Source organism: Copadichromis virginalis, linkage group LG14 (genome assembly GCF_057382275.1).
Source record: "Copadichromis virginalis isolate Kocher_CV1m ecotype Utaka linkage group LG14, C_Virginalis_male_GT1.1, whole genome shotgun sequence".
NCBI classification, from domain to species: Eukaryota; Metazoa; Chordata; class Actinopteri; order Cichliformes; family Cichlidae; genus Copadichromis; species Copadichromis virginalis.
In genome coordinates, this window is record NC_140631.1 from 29651073 (window position 1) to 29668691 (window position 17619).

At 41.0% G+C, this 17619-nt stretch overlaps 1 protein-coding gene across 2 annotated transcripts in view; it reads right to left on the minus strand.

Annotated features, from left to right (window-relative positions):
- The window catches only part of alcamb (activated leukocyte cell adhesion molecule b), a 53829-nt gene that overhangs the window by 18011 nt on the left and 18199 nt on the right, over positions 1-17619 (minus strand). The gene's annotated exons all lie outside the window — the stretch shown is intronic.

Below are 17619 nucleotides of genomic sequence, written 5' to 3' on the forward strand. Positions count from 1 at the left end.
GCTGCGATGAGGGGTTAGAGCCAAAGGGCTGCAGGGAAGAAGAGGCTGCCACGGCCCGACTGAAAATGAGGTGTTGCTCAGTTTTTCTGGCATTCAAATTTACATTTCAGACCTCTCGGAGTTCAGGCAGAGGTAAACGCACAAGCGTATGTGTGGAAGCATAAATCTGACAGCTAAAATCCAAAACAGCTTGAGAGCAGCTCAGTAAAGGGTATGAGAGGAAAACGGTGACCAGTCAGATTCTCTCTGCTGAAATAGAGACAAGTAATGTTTGTGTTTTGTGTGTTGTTTTTTTTTTACAAGGAAAGTGCAAAACAATGAAGATCCTCCAATATTCTGCGTGCATTCGACCCTGAAATTGTCTGATTATATTCGCGCACAAAAAACCCAGCTGCACACCAAAATGCCATTTCGGCACTGAGAAAAAAAAGTTATACTCTCACTTTCCCTCTGAACACATCGGACTTTTAAAGGTTTTCTTAGTGTGGTACAGAGATGAACTGAATTAATTTGCTCTGTGCGTGATACTCATTTGAATCCTGTTTGAATGAAGGTAAATACTTTTACTCTGGTTACCACTGTCTGTATTAAAACAGAGAAACAACTGGGACCCGGAAGGCATGCTTGCACAGTCGGCAAGTTCAGAGGTGCGCCTGGTTTCCTTCGCACACAGTAAACCCCCTGTCGTTAAGTGTCATTTTCTCATCAGGACTATTAAACGAGTCCATAAAATAGTTATGTACATGTGTGATGAAACTAGAGAGACAACAAAATCAGACAGTTTGCCTCGAGTCAACAAAGTCTGCACTTATTGCCGTCCTCCTGACACTAAGCTGAACAAGTTCGCACACCGACACCTGTCACTCATCGTTACGAGCTGTCAACTCACAAGAAACAGCACCGAGCCCATCGCTGAGCCTGTTTCTGAAGTCACTACTGCAGAAAGATGACAAACACAGACAATTTAATAAGAAGACTTTAAACAAGGCATGTCTGCCTCTTAGCTCTATGGCTTTTTAAAGTTGTTTTCTGCCTTTCCTCTAAACACTACAAGGAGGTTTTACCTCGTAGGGGGCCAAAAAAAACCCAAGTTTGATCTTTCTCTTTTTTCTCAAAGTATTAAAAAAATATTTTTTGGTCAACAAGGAGATTACAATAATTTAACATGGCTGCTCAGAGACTCCTTAAACTTCCTCAAACTTTAATTATAATTAAAGTCAAGTAATTAAATAAAAAAATCACTTGAAAAGCCACATGCTATTAATTGCACAGCCCTATTTTCCCACCTTGTGTCTGGTATAGGTGTTTATATATACCACGTTCTCACTCCCAAAGCGTAACATTTTATGCTAGGGGACAAATCGCTGATATATTACTCTTCAACAACACGTCCCTATATTACGAGATCGGAAAAATGATGAAACATGAGAACCGTTTGGATCGAATCTACACATGTAGAATCTACAGCTTGTGAAATGATCATCTGCCTCTCAACTCTTATTGTGTTGCTTGTCCTTTAAAATAATGAAGATTTTATATAGAAATCGCTTTGGAAAACAGTATTTAATGTCATTAAAGTGCTGGTTAAGGTTAGGGATAAGGTTAAGGTTAGGGCTGGAATACATGGCTGGAGCGTGTATTACCGCGGGAGCGCCATTCTACATGATTTCATCCATAACCCGAGGCGTCATATAAGAATGCCGAAGGTCACCTTTCGCGTTCCTCAGCCCGGCTGTGCCAGCAGGGGCAGACTCCTCTGCTTGAAAGAAAAGTGTGGTTGTATAGAAGTTAGCAGGAAAACAGCTCTTGGGTACCTTAACCTGTGACTTCAATCAACATTTTCCTGAGAGTCAAACATTGAATACAACATGATACTAAATTTGCAAATATGGTCACAAGGGCATTTCCCGGGTTTTCTTTGACATTTTGTTTCAAAAACCTAAGATGGCTGCAGTTACAATGCTGATCTTGAAGATTCACAGTGAGAATTTGCTAGCCACAGTAGATACGTCCATCTTTTATATACAGTCTATGGGCTCCTGGGAAGTTCACTTAAAGGCCCTTCACATACCACCTGACAACACTGCACAACTCCTTATTTCCAGCAGCGTGTGCTGTTCATCAAGCAAAACACTGTGGTGTAATTATTTGCTGACCACTGAAAGGTCTCTGTATGGTTAAATGTCACCTTTGCACACTTCATCTACCTCAGACTCTTGGCTTGAATTCAGAAATACCAACTTAACCTAACATGTGTGTTTTTGGGTTGCGGGCGGGAACCCACTGAGACACAGAGAGGTTGTTTGAACCAGAAACCTTGATGTGAGGCAACGGTGCTGACCGCTTCACCACCGTGCTGCTACGACCCATGTTTGCACAACCAACAGAAACACAGAATGCTAGAAAGCAAACACATTTAGTACATGTTCGGCCATAAAAAAATAAAAATAAATTGCAGACAAATTTCAGAGCATACGTATAGTCTGGTGGATAGATGTTTTTTTTCCCCTCCACTCAAACACGTACGGTATTTAAAGTGCCGTCTGCGATGTAGTTTTTGATTACACCGACGAGGGCCACATACTGAAACACCGGTCAAGTAATAAAGCTTCTTTACACTACAAGTGTTTGTGGAGCTTCAACCTCTTTAGATCACTCAGCTCAGGGCGAACTATCTTCTATGTGAGGGAGTACACTTTAGCCTACCTTTTTGGAGAGAGTCAGGCCAGATGAAAATATTGATGTCACTCACATGTGTTAAAGCCTGAAGTGGCCAATTGTCTAAAGTGGACCTCTAAAGATCGGTACTCTACATGTTACACCTTGTTTTGGTTTTTTTTGTTATCTACGTGAAAAGCCAAAGCCTGGCTAAATAATTGCCCTTTTGAAGCATAGGTGCTAAGCTGAACTAACTTTGTCTAAAGCTATTTACATGTTGTTAAGAGTCGCTGCGACCTTCTCAACAGGTGCACTAGGAGAACTACTGAAAATAATTACCTATTTTTAACAGCCCAACAGACAGACTGAACTCTCTGAAGGTGTCCTTGTTCACTATGACATCTGAATAAATTGAAACAAAGTGATGGATGGAAACATCAGAAATTACCAATGCAGAGACCGAAAACAAGATATAGACAGAACAAAAAGGCTCTAAAACAGTGTTAAAGTCTATCGGCAGTGGTGGCTGTGGCATGAAGCAGAAACAGCTTGTGTGAGCATCAAAGCAGAGTAACCCACTCAGTAAAAGAAAAAAACCTATCTGAGAACACATAGCACTACCACGGCACTTCACCCACATAGATACAATCCCTGCATTTAAATAAGGCTCGGCGACATTTAATAGTGACAGCACGGGACAAAACAAACCTCGCCACATTTCAACTGCTGACAGCTTTACCAGGAATTCTTCACCAAACACAGGGATAAGCTCCGTCACTTGTCAACAAAAGTACGTGCATTTCCTGCACTGATTCTCTCATTTCCTATAATTTATTCCGTGTAAAATCTGTTAAAAGCTTTTCGGGAATCAAGTCGTGAAATGATCTGTCTTAACAAATTACTGTGTTTGGGGGGAAAATGTTACCTACTTCAGGTATTCGTACGAAATTTACTTTGTTTTTAAGCAGTGTAATATAAGAGAAATGCTGCTTTACTGCATGCATGAGCTAAGAATAAATGCACCCACTGGGTCATTTTCTGGACTGTAAATTTCTGCCTGCATTTCACAGAGTCTTGCTCACTTTCAGCGTTTTGGCAATTGGATGTACACGAGTGTGATCCACCTGAAATAATGCAGATTGCTGGTTGTGAACCCAGCATGCTGATGTAGCCATCCTACACTTGGTTGTTTTTAAAGTAAATGAATCGTGCAGGTTTCTGATCCAGGCATAAAAGATTGCCCACGCTGTGTGGCAAAAAGAAAAACATGGAGGCATTGTGAATACATTGAGAGGAATCCATTAATGAGCTCTCTGTTCAAGGGATGCATTTTTGCATGTGTCATATTTGATGACATCCCGTTAGATTACATTTTAGCATTTAAGGTGCCAAAAATAGCCTCTCACTATCTTTATTGTGTGCATCTCCTGGCCATGTTGATGCCAAAATGCTCTAATGGCTGAGGACAAATCCAAGCGTTTTTCTAAACCAAGTCGGCAACCAAGCCCACATATGCTGTGTCTTAGTAATAAGACACAAACCACTCAGGAGACAAAACAAAGGTACACTGCAAGCCCAGCAGTGTTGCAAAGGTTATCACGCTCTCTGTATAATAAACTCCTTGCATTTCAAATTCAAATAGACATTATGAATATTCAAATAGAGCCGCCGTCAGTGTCTCTGAGAACTTTAAAAGAGTCTGCATTAAGGGAAAAAGCATTATCTGTGCAGATTACACTGTCGCACAATGAGAACTAATCGCACATGTTGAGTTACAGAAGACAAAGCTCCTGCTGCTCGCTGAGATAAGGTAATCCTTTTGCAACAAAAGTAGGTGAACTGAGCGACTTCCCGTTGACAAATACACACAAGTTTACACCGTGCATACCAATCATCTGCTTGTAATCATTGTCTATATGATGAGGAGGATATTTAACATTTACCACTTCCTTATGGTTTTATCTTGTTGGTGTATGTCTGAAGACAGTAATAACACGTTTATATAATATAATACTTACTATATCCAGCACTGTGCAGCGTCTTTAGTCATCACACATTTGTTTTAATTTCACTCCCAAGCAGAAGCAAAAATTCTCCAACTTTTCTTTGGACATGGGCTGCTTTTTCACTAATTTTTGGTCCAGTTTCAGCATAATGCCTTTAGTTTGTTTGTTTAAGCCACTTAACACTAAGCTATGAATAATCCAGGCACTAGAAGACACATAATTCCAGTTCAGCCAGTGTTGTGTAAACACATAACAGGAAACCTGGCAAAGCATCAATTTTAAATTGTATCTTTGGGACTTTGTTACCAGCAGCCAGTCACAAAAACACATTGTTTGTTCCCATTTTGTTTTTTATGTCAATCTACGATAAATGCCAAACATAACGCAGTTTGACAGACATATGTTGGCAGGGCGTCCTTAAAATAATTGAGAAAACTGGACAGGTGACCAGTATCTGTCTTTAAGAAGGAAATCCAACAGGGACCCTGCCCAGGATCTGGCCCTTCAGTTGATCAGTCTACTGCTCACTGAAGCCTCATCAGAAGTGATGTCAGTGGAAGCGTAGCTGTCAAGAAGCCATTCTTAAGGAAGTGAAACAGGGCAAAAAGGCTGAGGTGTGCCAAATCACACAAGAACTGGACTGAAAGTCAGTGGCAACAGGTCTGATGGAGTCCAACGCTGAAATTTTTGGGAGGTGAGTGTTTACAGCCATCTGTAAAACACAGTGGAGGCTCTATCGCAATTTGAAGCTGCATTTTTCAGCATGGCAATGATTCCAGACATACCGCCAATTAGAGCTGGGCGATATGAGATTTTTTCATATCACGATATGTTTTTTTCATTTCAGGCGATAACGATATCTATCACGATATAAGCCAAATAACTATATTTGTAAGATTTAAATGTGCCGTTGCTCACAAGTAAAATGTAAAATAATCAGCAGCTTGTTTTTATTTAAATATTGATTTCCCATAATAAGTTCAACAGGGTAGATGTACTTAAGGAACATGAGACTTTTTCAGATAAATAAAGGCAAATATTGCAAACTACACAAAAGGCAGCCGCTAAAGCGTTTAAGTTTCAAAATAGAACAAACGAAACAGACTAAATTGTCAATTCCACTTAGAAACAAAGTATTAATTCTAAAAATAAATCTTAGTTTGTGTTACAGAAGAACAGAAGAACAGACAAAAATATTGATTTTGTCAATATCAAATAAACTGAGAACTAAAAGGAAATTCTCAATCTCTCCTTGTTGTATAGCTGAGCTTTTCAAACAGTTTTAACAGTTACTTTAGTCTGACAAAAGCCGAATGACGAATTAGCGCTTCCAGTCAGAGACTGAGGCTACGTCCACACGTACACGGGTATTTTTGAAAACGGAGATTTTCCGTTTTCGTTTAAAAAAATAATCCCGTTCACACGTAAAGGCAGAAATGAAGGAAAACGCTGCTATGAACATGCCAAAGCAGCAGGTGGCGCTAGATTCCTAACCGTGCAGAAATGTTGGCCAATCAGAAGTCTAGAAGCCTCGGTGGGAAAAAGTAAACAAAGCTGGGGCATAGAAGCAGAACCGAGTCGTATGTGTGGACGGACAGTAACTGTGTGTATATGTAAGCATTTAAACACTGCAGAGAGTAGAATTAACAGTATTGTAGAAATTCATTTCACCGAAACAATAACGTGGCGCAGTGTGACGCATGCACCAGTTTATTGTATTTCCAGACTTGCTTTCGGCACAATTTACAGTGCGCGCTACTCTGTTTTTTGTCAGACTTGAAATAGCCGAAATACCTTCACACTACGGAACTTCTTTGGCTCTTCCGTTCGACAATCTCTCCGGCGTTGGAACCATCATCTGTTTTCTCTTAAGGTCACGCTCGGTTGATTTTTCTAGTCGGCACACTCACTTCCTCCATTACCCGCTGGCTGCTTCCCAAACAAACACACGTGCGGCTTGGCACTTGTGCTGTACATAACAAGTCACGCGACGTGACGCTGCGGCTGTGATTGGTTCGGCTCTGCACTACTTAATTTGGATCGGCTGACCTTTTTTTTTTTTTTTTTTTTTTTTAAGAGGACAAGAGCGGCGAGGTCTATCGCGATAGCTTAATCTCTCTATCGAGTAAAAGTTATATCGCGATACATATCGTTATCGTTCTATCGCCCAGCTCTACCGCCAATGTAGCAAAAGCATACCTGATAGATCAGTCATTGACTGGCCTCCCAGAACCTAGACTGCAACATTACTGAAGCAGTGAGGTATCATCTTAAAGAACTTGGAAGAAAGCTGCCTAAGAGAGTTCAGACAATGCTGAAAAATAAAGGCCATACAAAGTATTGACCTTTTAGCTCATTCGAATTGTACAGGCTCAGTTTTTGCCTCCATAGATGCACTGCATGAACATGTGTGTCTATTTCCCAGTTTCCTAGCAAAATACAAAGAAATGAGGGTGACTCAAGACTTTTGCACACTTTTGCACAAAGAAGCGAGTTTAGCAGGAGACTAAAACATTAAATGAGGACATATTTCATGTCATAAGTTATATGGGACACAAGAACCAATGTACATTTCTTTAGCAGAAATTAATTCACAAAGAAAATCCCCATAACAGAAATAAACAAACACTAATTTGGGGTTTTGATGGGATAGTGCTGTGTAGAAAGTACTACTCCAAAAAACTGCATTTTCTGTGTCAAGCTCATAAAAAAAGTCGGTTTTGAAGGCTGCTTAAAAGATTCAGTATTTCTGGGATTTCAGACTAAAGCTATGAGTTAAAGTAAGACAATATTCTAGTACAGACTTTTTAGTCTCATCAACCACCCCGAAAAACACATTTGCTCGTCTGAATTTGAATTTCACTGTACTTTTTTCTCTTTCTTACACTGGACATGAAAAATTAGCTGCTACTCTGGCAATGGTAACTCAAGTAAGAGACAGGCGAGTGACAGAGACAGGAGGCAGCACCGCAGGAGATACTTTTATGTTCCTGATTAAGGCGCCTCTATTCCCGAGAAGAGACAGGTGACGACAGCTCAGATATAAACTCACCAGGGAAATCAGCAACCTCTCCGCATTAGTCTCTATATCCCTGTTTTGCTACCTTATCCCCTCCTATTTGTGTGTGTGTGTGTGTGTGTGTGTGTGTGTGTGTGTCCCTTTGAGCTGCAACAACCAAAAGAAAACCGAGGCCCAAACTTATTAAGTGCTGAAAATGAGGATTGTGCACTGAATGGGGATCCCATGGCGCATGTCCACAAAGACTTGATGGCAAATAGCCTTGCTTCAGAAGCGGTTCAGTGTGAAGGGGCAGACAGAACCACTTCAACTGGATCAATAATACTCGAGGAAAGGCTAGATTCTTATAGTGAACGCCGTTTGCCTAAGGAGCAAGAAATCAAAGAAAACCTAACCTCCCGTGACATTCTGCCTCTCGTCCTTGTCTCTTCTTTAATAATTTAACAAGTGCTGAATTTTGATTAGCCATATTAAGAACCTCAAATGAGAGAGATCACCGGTTTAATAAGCTCAAACTCTCATTACTCGCTATCGTGAAAAATTGCCGCAACGCTTCTGTCACACGGAAAGGTGTCAGAAGGACCACCGGGGTCCCCAAAGAATCCTTGTAGATATTTGGTAATAAATGAGCTTTGCAGGCTGTTGTTTTGCCAACTCTTTCACCGAGTACACACGCTCAGCTCGTGCGTTACTGACTATGACAAGCACATGACTCTATTTAAATTCTGCTACAGTATCAGTTCACGCCGAGGAAGCGTTCCAGACCAGCTAGCTGTAGAGAGATTTCTTAAAAAGAAAAAAAAAAATACACAGCCACATCCTCACTATCTGCGTCTGTCTCTCTTGAGGGAAGGGGTGTAATCATGTCACTGATGGATAACTGACAGCACAGCTTGCACAACATCCCTCTCGCACAGTTCCTCTTTTTGTTGCAGGCTGAACCACCTTTCCAAACGTCAACAATGCTTTCTCTATAATTTAGCTTTTTCGTTTTTTTTCTTCTTAGCTGTAATTGCCTGTCACTGTCTTTATAGCATAAAACTGAGAGCATCAGCTTCTATTTCCTTTCTTCTTTCTTTTTTTTTTACCACACTGGCGTGAGCCCGTTGAGGGGGAAAAAAAGCTTCACCTCCAAAGCTCTAGCCGCTTTAAGGCATCCATTCCTTTCCATTAGACTGACAGCATCTGACGTGTCATAAAGTCAAATGCTGATTTTAATTCTTGGACATGTAAATATTAGTCAGACATATTGTACTAACCTGAGATAATGTAATTAACTTAATTACATTCTTCACTGATGGATTTTTGCTTTACCTTGTCAAATAAAGGAGCTTTCTCTCAGAGCCTGCCTGTTTGCAACAAGTGCAGCACGTCTTCTCTAGTGTGGCTCTCACAGATCTAAAAGACGGACGTACCTGTCGTCAGATCCACATTCTTTCCTTTGAAATCCAGTTATATAGTTACAAGTTTGTGAGAAAACAAGGCTACTTCTCGCTTAAGAGAGACGGTCTCCTTCACCGAAGCAAAAAAGTGCTCTAATACATGAAGTCCAGCAATGATACATCCACTTCAGAGTTAACGCTGCTTAACAGCAGCTAACAAAGGCAAAAACACCAGTGCTTATTAACAGTATTGCTGTCAATGATCAGAAGTGAGCTTCTCTTCAGATTCCTTTCATAACGTTTTGACTAGGATGTACTTTAATTGGCAATACATTGACATTAAATTGGGAGCGTGCTAATGTAACTAAATATGACCAGATAAAACTACTGGCCTGCGCTGCCACTCTTTCAGCCTTTGAATTATTCTGTGTGAAAGGATTGATGACCACCTTCAGTCACAACTAGACATGTCACTGCTACTCTAGTTGTTTCGTCAGTCGTGTTACAAGCATTATTCATCAAAATGCTGGCACTTTTTTGCGTAATCCCCCAAAATTTGGTATTTAAGTTCAGAGCTCAAGGTTACACTTCAGGCCTTTAACATTTTAATGAAATCAACAAAATCCACACGTGCATCTTACAAGAAAAAAACAGCAAATTATTACAAATTACTACACGAAAGAACATTGTGGTACTTGTGCTTGATAAACACCGGCAATTATTTATTGATTATCACACAAAAATTACTGGATAATTGCTATTTTCTACAAGTAAGCAGCAGGTATGAATTTGTTGAAGCACTTTGGGTTCGACAAAAGCTGTAATATGAGAAATGAGTGTTTGAGAGGTTAGGATTTAGAGCCATTTTTCTCATTTATGAAGCGCCATCTGTTTCAGGGCTCAGAAAGCTGCACAACACCCTAAAGATATGGCCCTGTGTCTCTTTGACCTTCAACGGGGCATAGAGGTCTTTCAGAGAAGAACCAATCTGGAAGAAAAAGGTCCATTTGTGGGCAGAAAGACTCGGGACAAAGGTTTCATTTTCTGGCAATGGTCCCCAAAGGCTCTGTCTGCAGTTCAGCTGAACTAGGCCAGCCTAGTCTCTTTTGTTTTTAATAAGTGATCCACTCTCTATGGATTCTTATCTACAAGTTCCATGAAAGACGTTGTCTAAAGTCTAACACATTTATTAGTTTTATGATGGAGAAGACTCTGCAATATTGTTTGATATTAATATAACACTGAATCGATGCATGGCCGTGCCTTAGGATGGGAAATTAGTCTCAAGAATAGCAGGCCAATTTATTTTCATGCTCGCTAGGACATGTTCTCAGTGTAACATTCAAAAATCACTTTGCAGACCCGCGTTAAAAACTTCAGGTATCCACATCCAGCATTCAGACAACTGCAAACCTGTCACATTTTCAACTAGTTGATTATTCAATGAAACCCTTTAATTCATCCAGACTCTTCAAAGTATGAGTGTTCTTTTTCTCATCATACGTAACAGTCAGGTGAATATAATAGAAGTTCTGGATGACACATGGAGATTAAAGCCCTCACAGTTGACCACAAGAGATTGCAAAGGGTGGTTTTTCCACTTTTTAAAAAAACTTTTCATCTACTAAACCAATTACGGATTGAAAAAATAATCAATAAAAAATCTTTGCACTACCAAGGCTATGAGCCGTGCTACAGCACCCTCGACGCCTCCAACAGGTGCAGCAAATTTCAGCCTTCTTAATGAATCTTTGAGAAACAGCGAAACCTGGCAGATCATCAGAATCACCAAGCTGCTTCTGCAGTACTCGTGATGACAGCCCAAGTATGTTGGCTATTCGTTTGCTGACACGAGAGCATTAAGCCAACAACTGGATATTTATGACTTGATGAAATGTTTCAGGGTGAATTCTGAAAAGATACTTTTGGGAGTATCACTAATAAGTAAGACCAGTTTATTTCCTGCCCTGCCACCATACAGTCGCTGCAAACGACACTTTGCTTGTGAATACGCCGGTGCATTTGTGTCGACTGTAGCATGCTTGTTATCACATCATTGCTGCTTTTGTCAGGAAGGAACAGCGTTTGAGGTTGTTCTGCTGCTGTGGCGCCTTTGATTTGTTAGTAAATTGCTGCTGATGGGTGCATTTTTATCATCGATGTCTACAATGTCCTTTGAGCTTCTCCACGTGTGCCTAGTTTATTTTCTGTATGTTGTCTGAAATGATTATGCTTTCAAAGATCAACATTTTTTTTAGCATTAACTATATGGAAAATTTTGCTGGTTCAAACTGGCGTGCTAACACGTTCCAATTTCTTCTTTTGTCCAAAACGCACCAATTTAGTTTACAATACCACGACACAAAGAAGATGATTGGTGTAATTATTTTCTTGAAGACAGCTTTAATGATTCCATCGGCAATGTGTCACAGCACTCATCTAACGTTACCACATTTGTCAAAATAGTTGCGCATTTTCTGTTGGCCATCTAATGATCTAATCAAGTGATTATGTAGCTGTACATCTGACAGTTGTTCAAAAAAAAGAGGCTCTCATAAACCAGACTACAATAAAAATAGATAAAAAAAAAACCTCACATTTACCCAGCCACTGAGCAGAGCCATGTTTGTCACTTGAGAGCAAAATAAGCCTGTGCTCTGCTGAGGAGGAGGATGGACAGCAAATGGAGAATTATGTAGAGTGTGCAACACACGGTATTATTAGTCCGAGTCTATTAAGCCTAATGGCTCCCCTCCTTCACCTCAGCAGCATGAAAACATCTTTTAGGCCACTGTGCTCTAAAAACCAACAAAAGCACTAATGCTTGGCAAACAAAACAGCCGATTGAAGAATTCATGATAAATCTGGAAATCTCTGCAGTAGATGGAGAGAGGTCTTCAAAACATAAGAATGCACAGATGATGAGCTGACCTGAAAGCTTCAAGGCTCTGGCTCCTTTTTTATTATTATTATCATCGTCATTATTCACATTATTGGAAAAAAAAAACAAAAAAACGCAAAGTTCACCATCATTACTCATTATCCAGTGACATCAATGACTATTAGATAGAAAGATAAAGAAATGCAAGAGCGTTCGCTACACAAAACATCATCAAAATAAAGATTAAACTGTTCAAGGGTGACATACAGGTTTAACCTAAGCAAGTTCATAAGTCTACTCCATCTGTGACGTGCGAAAGATGAGAATGCAGCTTGGATTATGGAGTATATTGGAATATTAAGTGTACTGTGAAACTGGACTGTAAGCTATATTGCTCAGTCTTAAACGGATAAATAAAATAAAAGAATTATAGAAGCCTTCTAATCTTAGCAGCACTGCGATAATGGCACATGACCACATCACTGGCTTAGAAGTTACAGCTTCTGAAAATAATACAGTCTGGAATTAATTCAGAAAGGTGACAAACAGATATAAAAGATCTATTAAGAGTTCGGCAATTAACCTGAAAATTATAAGAGATCAGCCTTTTTGAAGCTGCAGCCTGCATGCCAACAGAGAATAACATCAGGTCACTGGCGGTGGCCAAGTGTCATGGCTGTGTTTTGCAGGTGGATCTTTTGTCTCTTGGCTAACCTGATTTACACTCCTTTCCTGCCAGATATACAGTGTAGCTTCCACGGTGAAGCATATTTATTCTCTACAGAGACATATAGTCAGCTTTCTCTCCCCCTCAAGCAAAGAAAACAATGTTCAGCTGATGCTTCATGTGTGGTCAACAGACACCCACAGAACACAGCAGGCGGGAACAGGGCTAATGCATTGCCTGCAGTCTCACCTGTCGAGTCCCCATTGTTCCCTTATGACTAAAAATGCTGGCTCCATTTTCTCTGGTTTCAAATTTGTCCTGAGGAGGCCCCGGTACCTGTGCAGGCCTGCTGCTGAGGGATCAGGTTGCTGCCTCTGCCTCTCATCAGGGATCGAGGCGAGAGAACAAAGGAAGAGACGAGGGCCCAAGAAGGAGGGAAAGATTTATTTTGTTTTCAGGTGTTTTAATCCACTTGTGTAATTAACGACTGGCTCCCTAAAGAAGCACCACGCTGCTGAAGAAAAACCTTTCATGTTATAGATCTTCGATCTTTTAAAGCTGCACAAAGAAGGTGATTGTAGCCACCTCTAACTCCTAATTTAATGCTTCAAATTAGCATTTGGTCTTTTTTGGAGCTGTGATGACAGAGCTGAGCGCTAAAGTAGAAGCTAACACAAGAAGCTACAACAGGTTTTCAGTGCACAAATACATACAAATTAAATACTGAAATTTGAGACTTTTCAATGGCTTGTTGGCCAAACATGAAGCCATAATGCATGTCTTTTACTTGCATGAACAATGGTCTAGTGGTCCAACCCTGTGACTTCTTTTAACTGAGATAACCAGCTATAGTCACCTATGTGGCATCCAGCTGTCAGGCAAAGCACGATGGAAACTTGAACCCTTAATATAAAAGTGATCACCCCACTTTGCTCCACCATGAATAGCTTCAAAAGATCAAAACAGCATTTTTGTGTGTCCCATGCTGTAAAAACTCCTGCGAGTCTCAAGTGGCCGTTTGAGGAACTGCAATTGTTGGCGCTTCCTCAATGGGTTATTTTTTTTAGCCCCGGAGTTGCAGCTAACAGCCAACACTCTTTATTTACAGATGTTATTAGTTTGGAGATTTGGTTGTTATGTTTGTTTGTTTTGTTCGCTCTTCGAATTGACTCTAAGTGGGCGGGAGTCAGCTGGAAAATGATGACGGCAAATATTTACACACAGGTTTGAGCAAGCTTTAAATGAAAATGTCACACATGCTACATCTGCTGTCCTGATGATTCAGCTCTAATTGCTAAACTCCAAAAACATTTGTAATTTTAATCATTTCAGTCAATCAATCATGAAATATTATATTACCAGCAGTAACCGAGTGGAAAAAAAAGAATTTGCATTGTGGAAGTTAATTTAAGAGTGCCACCTTCTGGGTAAACACCACACGAGTCGTATCATGTCTTGCTTGCTCGTGCTTCCTACAATTCCCGGAATACCTGTTGATAATCCTCAGAGAACAGGTGCAAACACTCTGCACCAGCTGCGGGTTATTCGTGTAGGTGGAACAAATAGCAGCGTGAGCGCCGAAATAATTAGCCCAGAGGACGACGCGAGTCCTGCTCCACATCTCAAAACGCAGGTTGCCTTGTGACTGCATTGCATTCTGGTCCATTAAGGACAATTGTTTTTACTCTGTTTCACTCTGTTTAACTAATGAAGACAGTGTGTGATAGTGAGGGAGTGAAAAAGGGGAGCATATTTCCTGTTGATGTCTCAGACAACAAAAGTTTTCCATTAAATCATTAAATTAAAGTGAGTGCGGTGGAAAACGCGCGGTGTGTTGTCGCACTCTGTGTTTGACCTGTGATCCAGTTAACGAGAAAAACATTGAACTGAGCAGCAAAACAGACAAAAGACAGCCAGAACCAAGTGCACGATGTCGGGAGTTCTGCACAATATAAGCACATATATTACAGCACAAATCAGACTTTTTGCATCATTATTAATCAACTATTGAGCTTTGAAGCTGGTTGATGAGAGACGTAAAGATTTACACCATACAAAGAAAAAAATAAACATGAGGAAACTGCAGCACATTCTTGCATTTTTCCCTTTGATTAGTCAGTGAGTTTAATATGAGAATCTAAAAGAGAAGCATTGTCATATATTTAAATTAATTATGGTCAAGTTACTCTAAAATGCCGTCTCATTCGAGCACCAGTGACAGCACAATCAAAGCAGATGATCCAGCTTTGATTTAGCTTAAATTGCTCTCCTAACCTTCAGTGAAGACCTGTAACAAAACTAATATCTGGGTTACAAAAAAAAAAAGAGTTCTTGTTGGTACTGGGAGTTGAAAGGCACATAAATGTTTCTAGAAGGCTCAAAGACATTATGAAGGAAAACATAGGCACCTTTTTATATAGCATATCTGTGACACACGACTCCCATTATTGGCAGTGTCAGAGTCATTTTTCTCAGCGCGAGGCAGATTGCAAAGATAAAAGCACATTACAAGAGTGGTGATTATCACTCTAAACGACTTGCCATAAGGTTGCCTAGAAATTGATCTTGTGGCGTGATCGTTAGTCTTTGAAATGTTCTCCTCTACACACTCGACCACACGAGCGTCCGTAAAAACCTCTTAAAAAATGTCATAAATTGCGTCAGCTGACGAGCTGCATGGGTACGGGGAGTGCTCTTAAGACTGCAGCGGGCTCGAGCGAACGGGTGGTAAGTGCACTCAGAAATCACATCCATTATGTTGTGAATTATGTATTTGAGGGGCGCAGGCCACGGGACCTGAGGGGAGAAGTGGTTGTGAGTTGCCTGCGGGCAGACTTGGGGCAGATCAGAAGAGAGCTCACTGTCCTGACTCCAAACATCCGCCATCAACTCCCATTAATGACGTACCATTAAAGGCAACATTAGGCCATTAACAAAGCACGGCCTCAACGCTTGCTACTTATCCATTAACCCCTCCTAATGCAACTCGGTGCCTAACATTTTGGCAATGACTTCATTCTTCTGTTTCCGGAAGAGCTTACATTAGCTCACCCAAGGGTCTGGCTTTGTGAATGAACAGACTGGATTTTTTATGTTCCCCGTCAGCAGGAGACGCTATCAGAAGCCCTAATAGATCGCCAAGTCTCGACCCTGTCACGATGACCGTGTTTCTCAGGCAAGAAGTTTAAAAACTCCATCACCGTGAGGATATTAAAGTCCTCCACCGCACAACCTCTCTCCTCTCTCTGCTTTCAAAGTCATTTTCCTAAAAATAGACATGGCCTGCAAGCAAGTTTGCCGGACAAAAGGGATTATCGTATCATTTCTACCCATTAAAATGGAAAACTGGCCATTTCCGACCTGAATCTGTCTGCCATACAGATAAAGCTTATTTTAATTAGGGTTGTGACATGTGGAAATGATCGCACAACACCTCGAAGGCATTTGAAGAGGCGTAGAGTCAAAGTGAAGCATAAAACCTTTAAAAAAAGGAAAAGAATTGCATTTAAACACATTTAAGACTCGAAAATGAACTGTTCCTACAGTGAAGTTCAACATTCAGTTTTTCATTTAAAAACACAGCAGAAATGTAAGAGTTTATTTCAAATGTTGCTTTTGTGTAGCGCGCACCAAGGCTGAAGTCTGTTAACTCTCAATCCAGGCAGTTCAGACGTGTGATTAGAAACTAGTCATTCATTTTTAATTATTTCTGAGCCATTTAAATGTGATAACATTCTCATATGCCAAGGAGCCTTCAAACTTCATTAAACTGAAGGATCCTACAAGCATTATTGAATTTGTCCTGCTCGCTCATGCCTAATGATGAGCTTGCATCCACATGCAACAACTCTGCTCCTAATCACACAGGCTTTGAATTTAAGTTGGCTAATCGTGCACTTGCTGTCACGGTCCTGGGTCTCCTGACCCAGCGTTTTTAGTTCTTTGTGATTTTTGTATTATTGTACTTGTGTGTGATTTATTCTATGGCTTCTAGTTTTGATCCCTTGCCCTTCATGTCTCTCTGTGTCCCCTCTGTTCTGTGTAATTGTGTGTCTTTGCATGTTTGAGTTTCTTGTTTTCTGTCACTCTGCATTGTGCATTATGTTCTCATGGTTGGTTTTTTGTTACTCTCTCTAGTCTAGTCTCTTGTGTTCCCAGCTGAGTATTTCCCTGTGTATTTTGGTTCTTAGACCTCTGCCTTATGGTTTATGTCTCTGTATTTCTTAGTTGCTGTCTCCACTGTGTCAAGTTCGCGTCTCTGTGTGATACTTCCTGTTTTACTTTGATGGTCCGTGTCTCATGTGAATGCGTCCTGCTTTGCTTGTCTCGTCAGTCCTGATTTCTCCCAGCTGTGCCCTCCTTCTGTGTCTCATTCCCCTCGTTACTTCCCAGTGTATTTAAACCCTGTGTTTCTCTGAGTCAGTGTCGCGTCGTCCCTCATGCTGTGTGTGGATCTCCCTGTGAGTTCTTAGTTTATGGTTTCCCAGTTTAGTCTAGTTTGTATGTTTGTTCTACCAGCAAATAAAGCTGTGTTTTGAGTTCACCTCCCCGAGTCTGTGAGTCCTGCATTTTGGGTCCAACTCCTGCCTGCCGCACAGCGATTCATGACAGTACGACGTCACCACAACATGGACCCAGCAGACTTACCCGGGGAGAGCGATCTGATACGTGTCCAACGCCTAGTCGAGTGGATAACCCACACTTCCAATACAAGGCCAAAGATTGTGGGGATAAATGCTATCGAAGCAATCCTCAAAGGAAATTCTCATCTCCGCCAGGTCAGAGGATGTTTGGACTTATTGGCCAATTTGAATGAAGCCCGGGAGGCGGCGCGAACTCGGGAAATATCAGACTTGGCCCAGCAGCAACAGACAACAGCCACCCTGGAGCAGCCGCGTCAGTTTCACCGGCCGGATGTGGTTTTTCCCGCTCCTTTGGAGCCATCTGCGGGGAAGAAACGTCGATCACGCCGCGGGCGCGCCACCCCACAGCCGGACGTTCGGACT